The sequence below is a fragment of the Echinops telfairi genome, unplaced genomic scaffold (genome assembly GCF_000313985.2).
Source record: "Echinops telfairi isolate 266 unplaced genomic scaffold, ASM31398v2 ScPeMD7_40;HRSCAF=151, whole genome shotgun sequence".
Classification (NCBI taxonomy): domain Eukaryota; kingdom Metazoa; phylum Chordata; class Mammalia; order Afrosoricida; family Tenrecidae; genus Echinops; species Echinops telfairi.
In genome coordinates, this window is record NW_022103938.1 from 967,391 (window position 1) to 978,232 (window position 10,842).

At 38.3% G+C, this 10,842-nt stretch overlaps 1 pseudogene; it reads right to left on the reverse strand.

The window, feature by feature from the left end:
* Positions 1-10,707: 10,707 nt before the first annotated feature.
* The window catches only part of LOC115869708, a 38,341-nt pseudogene continuing 38,206 nt past the window's right edge, over positions 10,708-10,842 (reverse strand).

The following is a 10,842-nucleotide window of genomic DNA, read 5'->3' on the forward strand; positions in this document are numbered from 1 at the left end:
TGGTGGAACCTTTGTCGTCGGTAATTTAAATAGGGTCACCCAAGGTGTACGTGTTTCAGTGGAGCTTCCAGACAAAGAACAGACTACAAGGAAGGAATAGGCTGCCCATTTCTATGGGATTAGCTATTGAGAACTTTATGAATAACGGTGGAACTGTTGCCAGATATTGAAAACTAGGAATAGCAGCAGAAGACTGTCAGGGACAGCGCCAGAAGAGGCAGCTCTCGGGTTGGAAGGCTCTCAAGTTAAGGCTAAGAGAGCGCTTTCTCGAAGTAGAGTCCATTATAATGATGAGAATGGAGTAGAGCCTTTGGGACCTTCCTTTGCTGATGGAGCATGCCTCAAAATGAGAATAAACAGCATTTATTAATAATCAAATAGTGGAACATGCAAAGAATGAATCTAGGGAAACTAGAAGTCATCAAGCTTCAAATAGATCAACATACAATAATCAATCAGATTCTTGTATACAAACGAAGAGAGCTCTGAAAAGCATCAGATGGGAACCTGAAACATAGGGAATCCAGGACAGATGAACTCCTCAGGACCAGTGGTGAGAGTAGTGATACCGGGAGGGTGGAAGGAAGGTGAGGGAGAAAGGGGGAACAGATGACAAGGATTTACATATAACCTCTTCCCTGGGGGACGGACAGCCAAGAAGTGGGGAAGGGTGACGTCAGACGGTGTAAGATATGATAAAATAATGATAAGTTATAAATCATCAGGGGTTCATGGGGGAGGGAGGAGGGAGAGGGAGGGGAAAATGAGGAGATGACACCAAGGGCTCAAGTAGAAAGCAAATGTTTTGAGAATGATGATGGCAACAAATGTACAAAAGTGCTTAACACAATGGATGGATGTATGGATTGTGATAAGAGTTGTACGAGCCTCCGATAAAATGATTACAAAAAATTAAATACATAGCTTTAGGGAAAAAAAATTTCAGTTTTTTTTTTTGATGCCCTCTCTTATGTTCATGAAGGATCACGGTCTGCAGTTTTCTATCTTTGTGGAGTCTTTTCCTGGTTTGGGGATCGGGTTATATTGGCTTTGTAGAATGACTGCTGTACCTTTCTATATTCTGGAATAGTTTGTGTAGAATTGGTGTCAACTCTTCTTTGGATACTTGGGAGAATTTTCTGTGAAGCCATCTGGTCCTGGGTTTCTTTTGGTTGGGTGTTTCTTGATGACCTTGTCTACACCTTTTTTACTCCTGCTCTTTTCAAGTCCTTATTGTCCATATGTGTTAGTTTGGGAAGAGTGCTTTTCTGGGTATTTGTCCATTTCATCTAGATCATTGAATTTGTTGCAATACAGTTTTTCATAATACTGCGTTATTATTCTTTTTATTTCATTTGGGTGTGTTGTGATACCACCTGTTTCATCCATAATTCTAGGTATTGTCATCTGCTTTTTCTTTTCCTTTGTTAAGTTTGCTTGTGGTTTGTTGATTTTGCTGGCCCTTTCAAATCACGAACTTCTTGATTTGTTTATTTTTTTCCCTTTGTTGTTCCTATTTTCCAGTTCATTTATTTCTGCTCTAATTTTTATTTCTTTTCTCTTGCTGATGGATAGTTTATGTATTGCCTGTTCTAGTGGTGAGATGTGTTGAGTTAAGGTGTTGAACATGTTTCTCTCTTCCTTTTTCATGTGTGGCTCACTTGCTATAAAGTGACCTCTGATAACTGCTTTTGCTGTATCCCATAGGTTTTGATATTATGTTATCATTCTCATTTGTATCTAGGAACTTATTAATTTCATATCTTATTTCGGCTAACCTTCAGTCTTTTTGGAGCAGCATTTTGCCGTGTCTTCAAGTGTTTGTCTCTGATTTTTTAATTCTTTCATTGTTGATTTCCAGTCTTTTGGCACTGTCATCGGAGAAGATAGTTTGAATGATCTCTATGTGTTTGAATTTGCAAATGCTTGCTTTATGGCCCAGTATGTGGTCTATTTTAGAATATGAGCCCTGTGTGTTGGAGAAGAATGTGCATTTTTTTACTGTTGGTCGAACAACTCTGTAAACATCTAGGAGGTTGAGTTGTTTGATTGTGTTGTCCAACTCTACAGTTTCTTTATTGAGTTTCTTACTTGTTGCTCTACCTTTCCTTGAAAGATGTGTTTTGAAGGCTCCTACTATTATTGTTGAACTGGTGGGTCCTCCTTTAATCTCTGAGAATTTGGTTGATGAATTTCGAGGGTCTTTTGTTGGATGCATACATGTTTATTATGGTTATGTGTTCTTGCTCTATTGATCCCTTGAACATTATGTAGTGTCCATTCTTGTCTCTCATTATGTTGTGTAGTTTGAACTCTATTTTGTCAGAGATTAATATCACCACCACTGATTTTTTTTTATTGCTACTGGTGTGGTAAAATTTTTTCCATCCTTTGACTCTCAAGCTATTTTTTAGACTATAACTCTTTATGGGAGTAGAAGACCTTATCTTTCTCCCACTGAGAAGCTGGTGATTTGAAACTGCTGAATTTGGTTAGTAACCCAACTTTTAACTCACTACACTATCAAAGCTCCTATAGGAAGGCTTAATATTGTGAAAATATTAGTGCTATCCTCAAACAAAACCAAATCCATTGCCTTTGAGTCAATGCTGACTCATAGCAACCCCCTGTGAGTTTCTGACACTGTAACTGTTTTCGGGTGTAGAAAGCCCAATCTTTCTCCAGTATTGCTGATGGTTGTTTCAAACTGCCAGGCGTGCAGATCCCAGTTCAACACATTAGCACTACACCACCACTAGGGGCCCAAAGCAACTATTAATAATATACAATTCTAATGTAGACCTCAACACCATTCTTCAAAGAAATAGAAAAATGAACTAAAAACGATTCGATACCTAAATGTATATCCCAGCAATATCAAGATCCTCAATGAGAAAATAGAGAAACTTAAGAGCCCCAGTACAGGTTATATATCCATTATCAAACAGAACAACACACACACACACACACACACACACACACACACACACACACACACACATGGCAGAAGACAAAATAAATGACTGGGACCTCCTAAAATTAAGGCACTCATGTGTATCAAAAACTTCATCTAAAAAGTACAAAGACTTTTTAAAACTTTTTTTACGCAAAGACTGGGAAACATTTTTTGGCAATGATATACTGAACAAGGGTCTAATCCCTAAAATCCATAGTAAACTGCAACATTTCAGCAGGAAAAAGACACAGAATTCAATTTAAAACGCGCAAAATACATGAACAGATAGTTCACCAAAGAAGACATCGAGGTGGCCAACAAGCACGAATGAAGGCTCGTGATGGCTAGTTATCTGACAGGGGAAAACCAAAACGGCAATGAGGATACACCTCACACTGGCATTGACAGGAAAATAAAAAACAAACAGCAAGACAACAGACAATAGCAGATAATGGAGAAAGTGCAGATTGTTCTCCTTATACATTGCCGGAGACTAAACATTGTGGAGAACAAGACGGCACTACCTCAAACAACTGAGCCTAGACATGCCATCTGACTCAGCAACCCCTTTGCTGGGCAGAGAGCTTAGAGAAGCAAGAGTCATACCAAGTAGAGACATACGCACACCCATGTTCACTGGAGCACTGCTCAGAATAGCAAGAAAATGAAAACGACCTAAATGCTATCAGTAGAGAACGAACGAAGAACCTTTCATACGTATACACAATGGAATACTTATTAGGCATCACTAAAGCATAATGATGAAGCACCTCTTAGCATGGATGAATCTGCAGAACGTTATGATGAGTGAAATTAGTTAATCACGAAAGGAAAAATATTGTGTGAGTCTAGTCCACTGTTAAAAAGAAAAAAATCAAGACAACGGTTTTCATAGCAAAGGGAGCAGACCTTGATGGTTACCAGTGGGGAGAAGGAAAGGGAGGAAACAATAGGCTAGAGGGTAGATAGGTCTTCACTTGGGTAAGGGGAAGATAGTATTCCACAGAGGCAGAAGAGACATCAAAGGGGAGGTTAAAGAAGGAGAGTAAGCTATTGGGAGATTTAATAAGTAGTTTAAGTTGTTAAATACTAAATTGGTGATCCGAAAACCATTGAATTCAGAGGTTCTGTACCTTTTCTTGGAGTTCTGGTGGCATAGTCGTTATGTGTTGGCCTGCTAATTGTAGAGTTGGCAGTTCAAAACCACTGGCTGCTCTTTGGGAGAAAGACAAGGCTTTTTACTCTCATAAAGAATTGCAGTCTTGGGAACCCACAGGGGCAGTTCAACCCTGTCCTTAGAGTCCTATATACTCGATGGCAATGAAGGTGAATGAGACCCCTTTTCCTGGGTGCAGTGAGAAAGAGGGTCACAGATGCCAATATTCTGGGTTCCAAAACCACCTATTTTATATTCTCTCCTCAACCTGGACTTCCACCATCACCTCCCTGAAAGGAATTCTCTCTCTCCAATCCAGCAACACTTCGCATCATTTGTTCAATTAGCTGAGGTTTCTAGGTGGTGCAAATGGTATGTGCTCAACCTACCTAAGGGTTGACAGTTTGAACTACCCAGAGGTGCCTGTCATCCTCCAAAAGAAAAAAAAGAGAAAGGCTTGGTTATCTGTGTCCATAATGATCACAGTCAATATATCCCAAGGAACAGTTAGCTCTAGTCTGTAAACACATGGGGTCATCAGGAGCTGGAAATGGCTCCACAGCAATGAATTTGGGTATTATGCCTGCTTGTTTTCACCAAGGCCAGGGAATTATTTGTAAGGAACATTTGCTTCTGTCTTGAAAATTCTTGACGAGAAAACATACAAGGGCCTGACTATCCTATTGAAGTAGGGAAGGGAAAACTACCAGGGGATCAAAGCCAATCCAGTTCACAATCTTCCTGAATTCCCTTCAGCAGAGAAAGCCAAGCACCAATTAGTGTCTCAATAATTAATCCTGTTGCGCTAGTCAGAGAGAGAGCTAGGAAAAACAGGGAAACATTTTGCTGACTTTGGGAAAACAAATCCACAAGTATACCTTGGAGATGTTGCTGGTTCAGGTCCAAACCATTGCAATAAAGTGAATATTGAAATCATATTAGTTATACAAGATTTTTTGTTTCCCAGTACATATGAAAGTTATTTTTACTCTATACTCATACCATAGTCTACTAAGCGTGCAATACTATTATAAAAACGTTTGAAATGCTGTGAGAATGACCAAAATGTGGCTCACAGACACGAAGTGAGCACATGTTGTTTTAAAAATGGCACCAGTAGGGTTGCTTAATGCAGGTTTGTCACAAACCTTTAATTTGTTAAAAAGTAAAAAACAACAAACCCCATAATACTTGTGAAGTATAATAATTCGCCATATGCAATGAGTCGGAATCAATTTGATGGCAGTAGCCATGGGATACCAATTCATAATTTTAGTTAAGTAAATTTTAGCAAGTTTTGGCAAAAGAGGGAAAGGGAAGGAAGGAGAAAGAACAGAATGGTCTTATCATTTGGGGCATTGCTAGGGTCACATAGGAATCACGGTAATTATTTCAACAGTTAAAATGGCATCACACTGACACATTAATATATTACAGAGACCAATGAAAGAAAATAAAAACTCTACTTTGGGGGCACATGGTATGTTTAAGTTTAATTTTTTTAAACCAAAAATAAGTTAATATATTTTAAATATGAAAAAGCAAATTGTCTATACCAGCCCCAGTGTGTAGTGGCTATGTGTTGGGCCAGGAACTGCAAGGTCAGCAGTTGGAAATCATTAGGGGAATCATGGAATAAGACAGGGCTTTCTGCTTCCCAAAGCAGTTACAATCTGGGAAACTTAAAGCAGTCCTCAAGGGGTGCTGTGAGTCACCATTGACTTGATGGCAATGAATTTGGTTTTGGTTTTCCTATATTGACCCATTTTCTCCTATGTTTCCTCCATGCAAAACCATTAGTAACTTACTAGGAGTACATTAAATATTCCTTTGTGCAGACAAAAAATTACATATGTGCATGCATATATATATACACACACACACACACATACACACATTTTTCTATTTGAATGAAAAAGTGAACTGATACTGTATAATTATGCATTTTGCTTTTTTAAAGCTTCATAAGATACCTGACAGAACTTTTCAATACATAACTTTTTCAATCTTTTTGTTATTGTTTTACTCTTACAGTTGCACATTATTGCATTTCGTTGATAAACAAACTATGACTGAACAAGTCCCTCACTGAAAAAGTTCTGCTGCAAACAATTCTAAAATGAACAATCTTGCTAATGTGGCCCAGATATCTGAAAAATAATGTTGTAGTTTTGGTTTTAATTTACATTTCTCTTATGATGTGTGAACATTTAGCAATTTGCATGTTCCCTTCGCTGTTCTATACGCTGTTTGCCCATCTCCTTTACTCAATTTGTAGGTTCTCTTTTGCTATTATTTCTATTTGTATGTACATATATACATAACATGTATTATTATATACATTCTTATCATATGAGTTGTAAATATTTAATTTCCTAGTTTATCTTTTGAAATTACTTAAGATCTTTTTATTACACTAAAGATTTTGAAACAAAATACCTATATATTTAATAAACATCTCTAAAAGATATACTTAAAAGATTATTATGATTATTTTAAATCATTTTATTTGGGGCTTGTACAGCTCTTCTCAAAAACCATACAGACATCAGTTGTGTCGAGCACATTTGTACATTTGTTGCCATCATCATTCTAAAAACATTTTCTTTCTACTTGAGCCCCTGATATCAGCTCATTTTTTTCCCTCCCGCCGCTGCCTTCCCTCCAAAAACTTATTTTTTAAACAAGAAAACACTGCATATTCATGAATGTGGTGGAGCACACAGGAAGTCAAGTTATGAATACTTCTTAGACTTAACCAAACACTTGAGCAAATGAGTCATTGAGCTTAGGACCATGGTGTCAGGGGACACTAAGGTCAATTGGCATAATGTAGGCCACAAAGACATTGCTCTACATTCGACTTTGTTGCATAGAGACTATGATGTCAAGAGCGGCTATCTGAGGTACAATTATTGTTCTTTCTCTCTCTGGAAGAAAGAAGAGTGAAACAAATTGAAGACACACAGTGTGGGACCCTGCCCACAGTCGAATGGTTCCTGTGGAGAACTGCACAATTAAAGAAGACAAAGAAGACAGAAAGCAGGCACAGGGGACTCAACTCCAAGCTTGGGAGAAGAGGCCTGAGTTTATTCAACAATGGGTTTTGATACCTCTTGGTGCATATAAGGAGAAATTTCTCTTTAAGATAAATGACAGACAAGCAAATGTTCCTTAAGATGAACGTACTTACCCCTTGTAAGTGGAGAGTCAAGCATCTGTAGAACAACTTAATCTAAACGCTCATGGGCAACAGATGCACTGCCGATAAACATCTTTTTGGGAATTTAGTGCTTGAGGTGCTCCCCCAGGTCCGGGACCTCGAAGGCGTGCCTTTCCACTAGGGCTGGCATGACACAGCTCTGTAGTCATGAGTGCTGGAAGTAGACCATGGGCACCTTCTTCCAGGTCCTAAGTTTCCCACAACATAGAAACACTTAGTCCAATGAGCCACTTAAGCATCCATATCAATGGTCTTGAGACAACAAGAGCTAGACTGTGTTTGGCTACCTCTGTGTATTTCATTGGAAGCAACCATTTCAGAAGGTCTTGGATAGAGTGGGAGAAAAATGTAGCACAAAGCTTAAAATCATAAAAGATCCAGTGGATTTATATATGATTTTAAATTTCTTGGCAATTTCATTTCATAGGTAGTACTGTATTCTTCCATCAGGAATCACATAATGTCTAATTATTATTTTTTGTGTGATTTTAGAAACAGTTGGTGTTCAAGACTTAGATCCTTTATTTCATAAGGAGTTGCCAAACCATAATGTGGGAGTTATGCTTTCATTTAGAAAGCTGCAAGAAAAGCACTGTCATGCTAGTAACGAGGAAGAAATAGTTATGCAACAAAATAATAACTTTTCTTGAGTCCATAAGACATCTAAATTGCAAGTAGTTGTCTTAGTCATCTAGACTGCTATAACAGAAATATCACAAGTAGATGGCTTTAACAAACACATGTATTCTTTCATGGTTTAGGAGGCTAGAAGTCTGAATTCAGAGCAGTAACACCAGGGGAAGTTATTCTCTCTGTTAAATCTGGGGGAAGTCTCTTGTCTCTGTCCAATAGGTATGGTCTTGACATCCCTTGGCGATCTTGACATATCTTAGCATAAATCTTCTAGTCTAGGAGGTTCCCCACACAGGGGCCCTGGGTTCAAAAGATAAGCTCCTAGTTCTTCTTTCTTTGTGTTAGTAGGTCCCGTTAATTTGTATTTATCTTGAAATGCACAGACATGTTTCCCTAGACTTTTACTTTATACTAAGTGAAAGCCTTAAGCTTCTATAGAGGGTCTAGAAATGCTCCCAACCCCCAGGGCATGCGGAAAGCATTCAATAATGCTTCTAGAAGAGGGGCAGGAAACACCCTAGAATCTAGGTTTTTATAACCGGCCCATATAACAATGCTCAGTGATGCGCTACTGCTAGGGAAAGGGTGATCCTACCCAAGATCACCATAGACATAAGGTAGAATTGCAAAAAGTCCTACCCACCTCTTAGGACCAGGGGCATAGTGCCTGATGAAGGTGGGACTAGATTACTTTAAGCCTATCATAGACTACTGCTGGGGGAGGGACAACAGCATGGAGAAAGACTCTTATGTGTGACACAGGCGTACAGCAATTCTTGAGAGGAGAGGATGAAGTAGGAACATTTGGACCCCACTAAGTATAAGATAATAGCAGCTCACCTTCGGAAAAATTTGAAGCTTAAGAATTAGCCATACCAGGAAAAAATAGTAGTTAGACTTAGTTAGAATTAAGAAAATTTATTCATCTATAAACACAATTAGGATAATGAAAAGTGATAGAGGAAAATATGATATTTAACATATACATATTTGATAATACAGATCCAGAATGCATCTTCAAAACTCCACATAATCTGATAAAAGTAGTAAAAATAACTTTAATAAAATCTTTTCAAAATAGGATAGCTGTTGAGTATTAAATATATATGAAAAAATGCTCAACATTACTAGTCATTGGGAAATTCATACAATCATAAGGAAATTCCATTGCATACTAAGAAGAATGGCTAAAATTAAGATCATGATGATACCAAGTGTTGAAAAGGATTAGTAACACAACCTCATAAAAGCTGCTGGTTGCAGAACTCTGAAAAAGACATGCCCTTGATCCAACCAATCTGCTCGCAGAAATGAGGCATAGAGGCTTGGTGTTGCTATGATGCTGAGAAGATTTCATTCATCAAAGGTGAAGACAGGCTAGGAAGAAAGTTGGTAGCTAACTTTGTAGCTACTAATCCGGAGACATCGGTGGTGTTATAGATTTCTTTCCTTCCATGGGGGAGACAAGAGCTTCATTTCTCCACCAAGACACAGCAGGTGCAGTCACAATCTTTGTCAATGGAGACACGTGTTGGTATGATGTTGAACAGGTTTTCAGCAGAATGGTGGACTAGATAGGAAGACACAGACATCTATTTCTAAAAACGAGTTTGTGGTACTTATATGTCAATTTGAGGTTTAAACGTGTAGGGGTGGAGTCTATCTTGTCAATCAGGTCATAGCCAATGAGGCTTCTGTGTGGGCATAACCTTTCCCTAAGGATTCTGGGAATTCCAGTGTTTCCTCCTTGGAGGTGGGAGACTCTCTGCTCATACCCTGGGATACATAACAGTTGACAAGACACATGGACCCACCCTGATGCAGCCTTGGGTGCTGGAGAAGCCATGCTGAGATGTTGCCAATGCCACTGGATCCAAAGACTTTTTACCCACTGGCCTGTGATCTTCTACATTCGGCATCATTGTATGTGTTTTGTGAGTATGAAGAGGACTTTATAGATTGGTATCAGACATATGGGCTAATATCGGACTTACGGACTTGATCTGGACTGGGCTGGGATGTTTTCTCAATGTTCAATTGCTTTTGTATATAAATTTCTTTCTTATACTCATATGTGTGTCCATGGATTTGTTTCGCTAGTCTACCCAGACTGACACAAAGCTAATGAAACCTGTGTGAATTGCAATGGACTGATCAACAACCAATCACGAGTTGTGCTTGTTGGGTTGCATTTCGTTCCTTGTGCATGGAATTACAGACAGTGAGAGTACAATTAGATGACAGCTAGCAATGAAAGTTATTACTACTCAAAGGACTTGCTTATTTTCCCTCCAACTCTTACATGAAGACTCCTAGTCATACAAATGTGCTTGACACAATGGATGGATGTATGGATTGTGATGAGTTGTATGAGCCCCTAATAAAATGATTTTAAAAAAACATACAAATGACTCCTTGTCAAATAAGGTATTTTAATGTACCTTAGAAAAAATTACTTAAAATGATTCTTTATTTGACGTTATATGTTGGAACCAAAGCTGAAATATAAATAGATAAATACGAAATCTTTATCTTACACATTAGGTAAAAAGATATCTCATCATATACACATGTAATTAATACTTAGTGAAAGCATGATGGAACAAATTACAGTTTAGTCAGATATATACATCTATTAACAAGTCATTTTCGTGTCTTATAGAAGTAAAGAAATCCATTCCTTCTCAAAAGAAGTGAAGGACAGAGAATCCAGCAAAATTTGCAACCAAAGTATGCTCTTCAAACATTTCCATGCTCTGTATCCAGGGAGAAAAGAAAAACATAAGAAGGTGGTGGGATTTCTCAAAGAGCTGGTATTTCTTTAGTTAGTATGGGCAACAGAGTTGCCTAAAGCAAGGATGGGCACACTTTTTC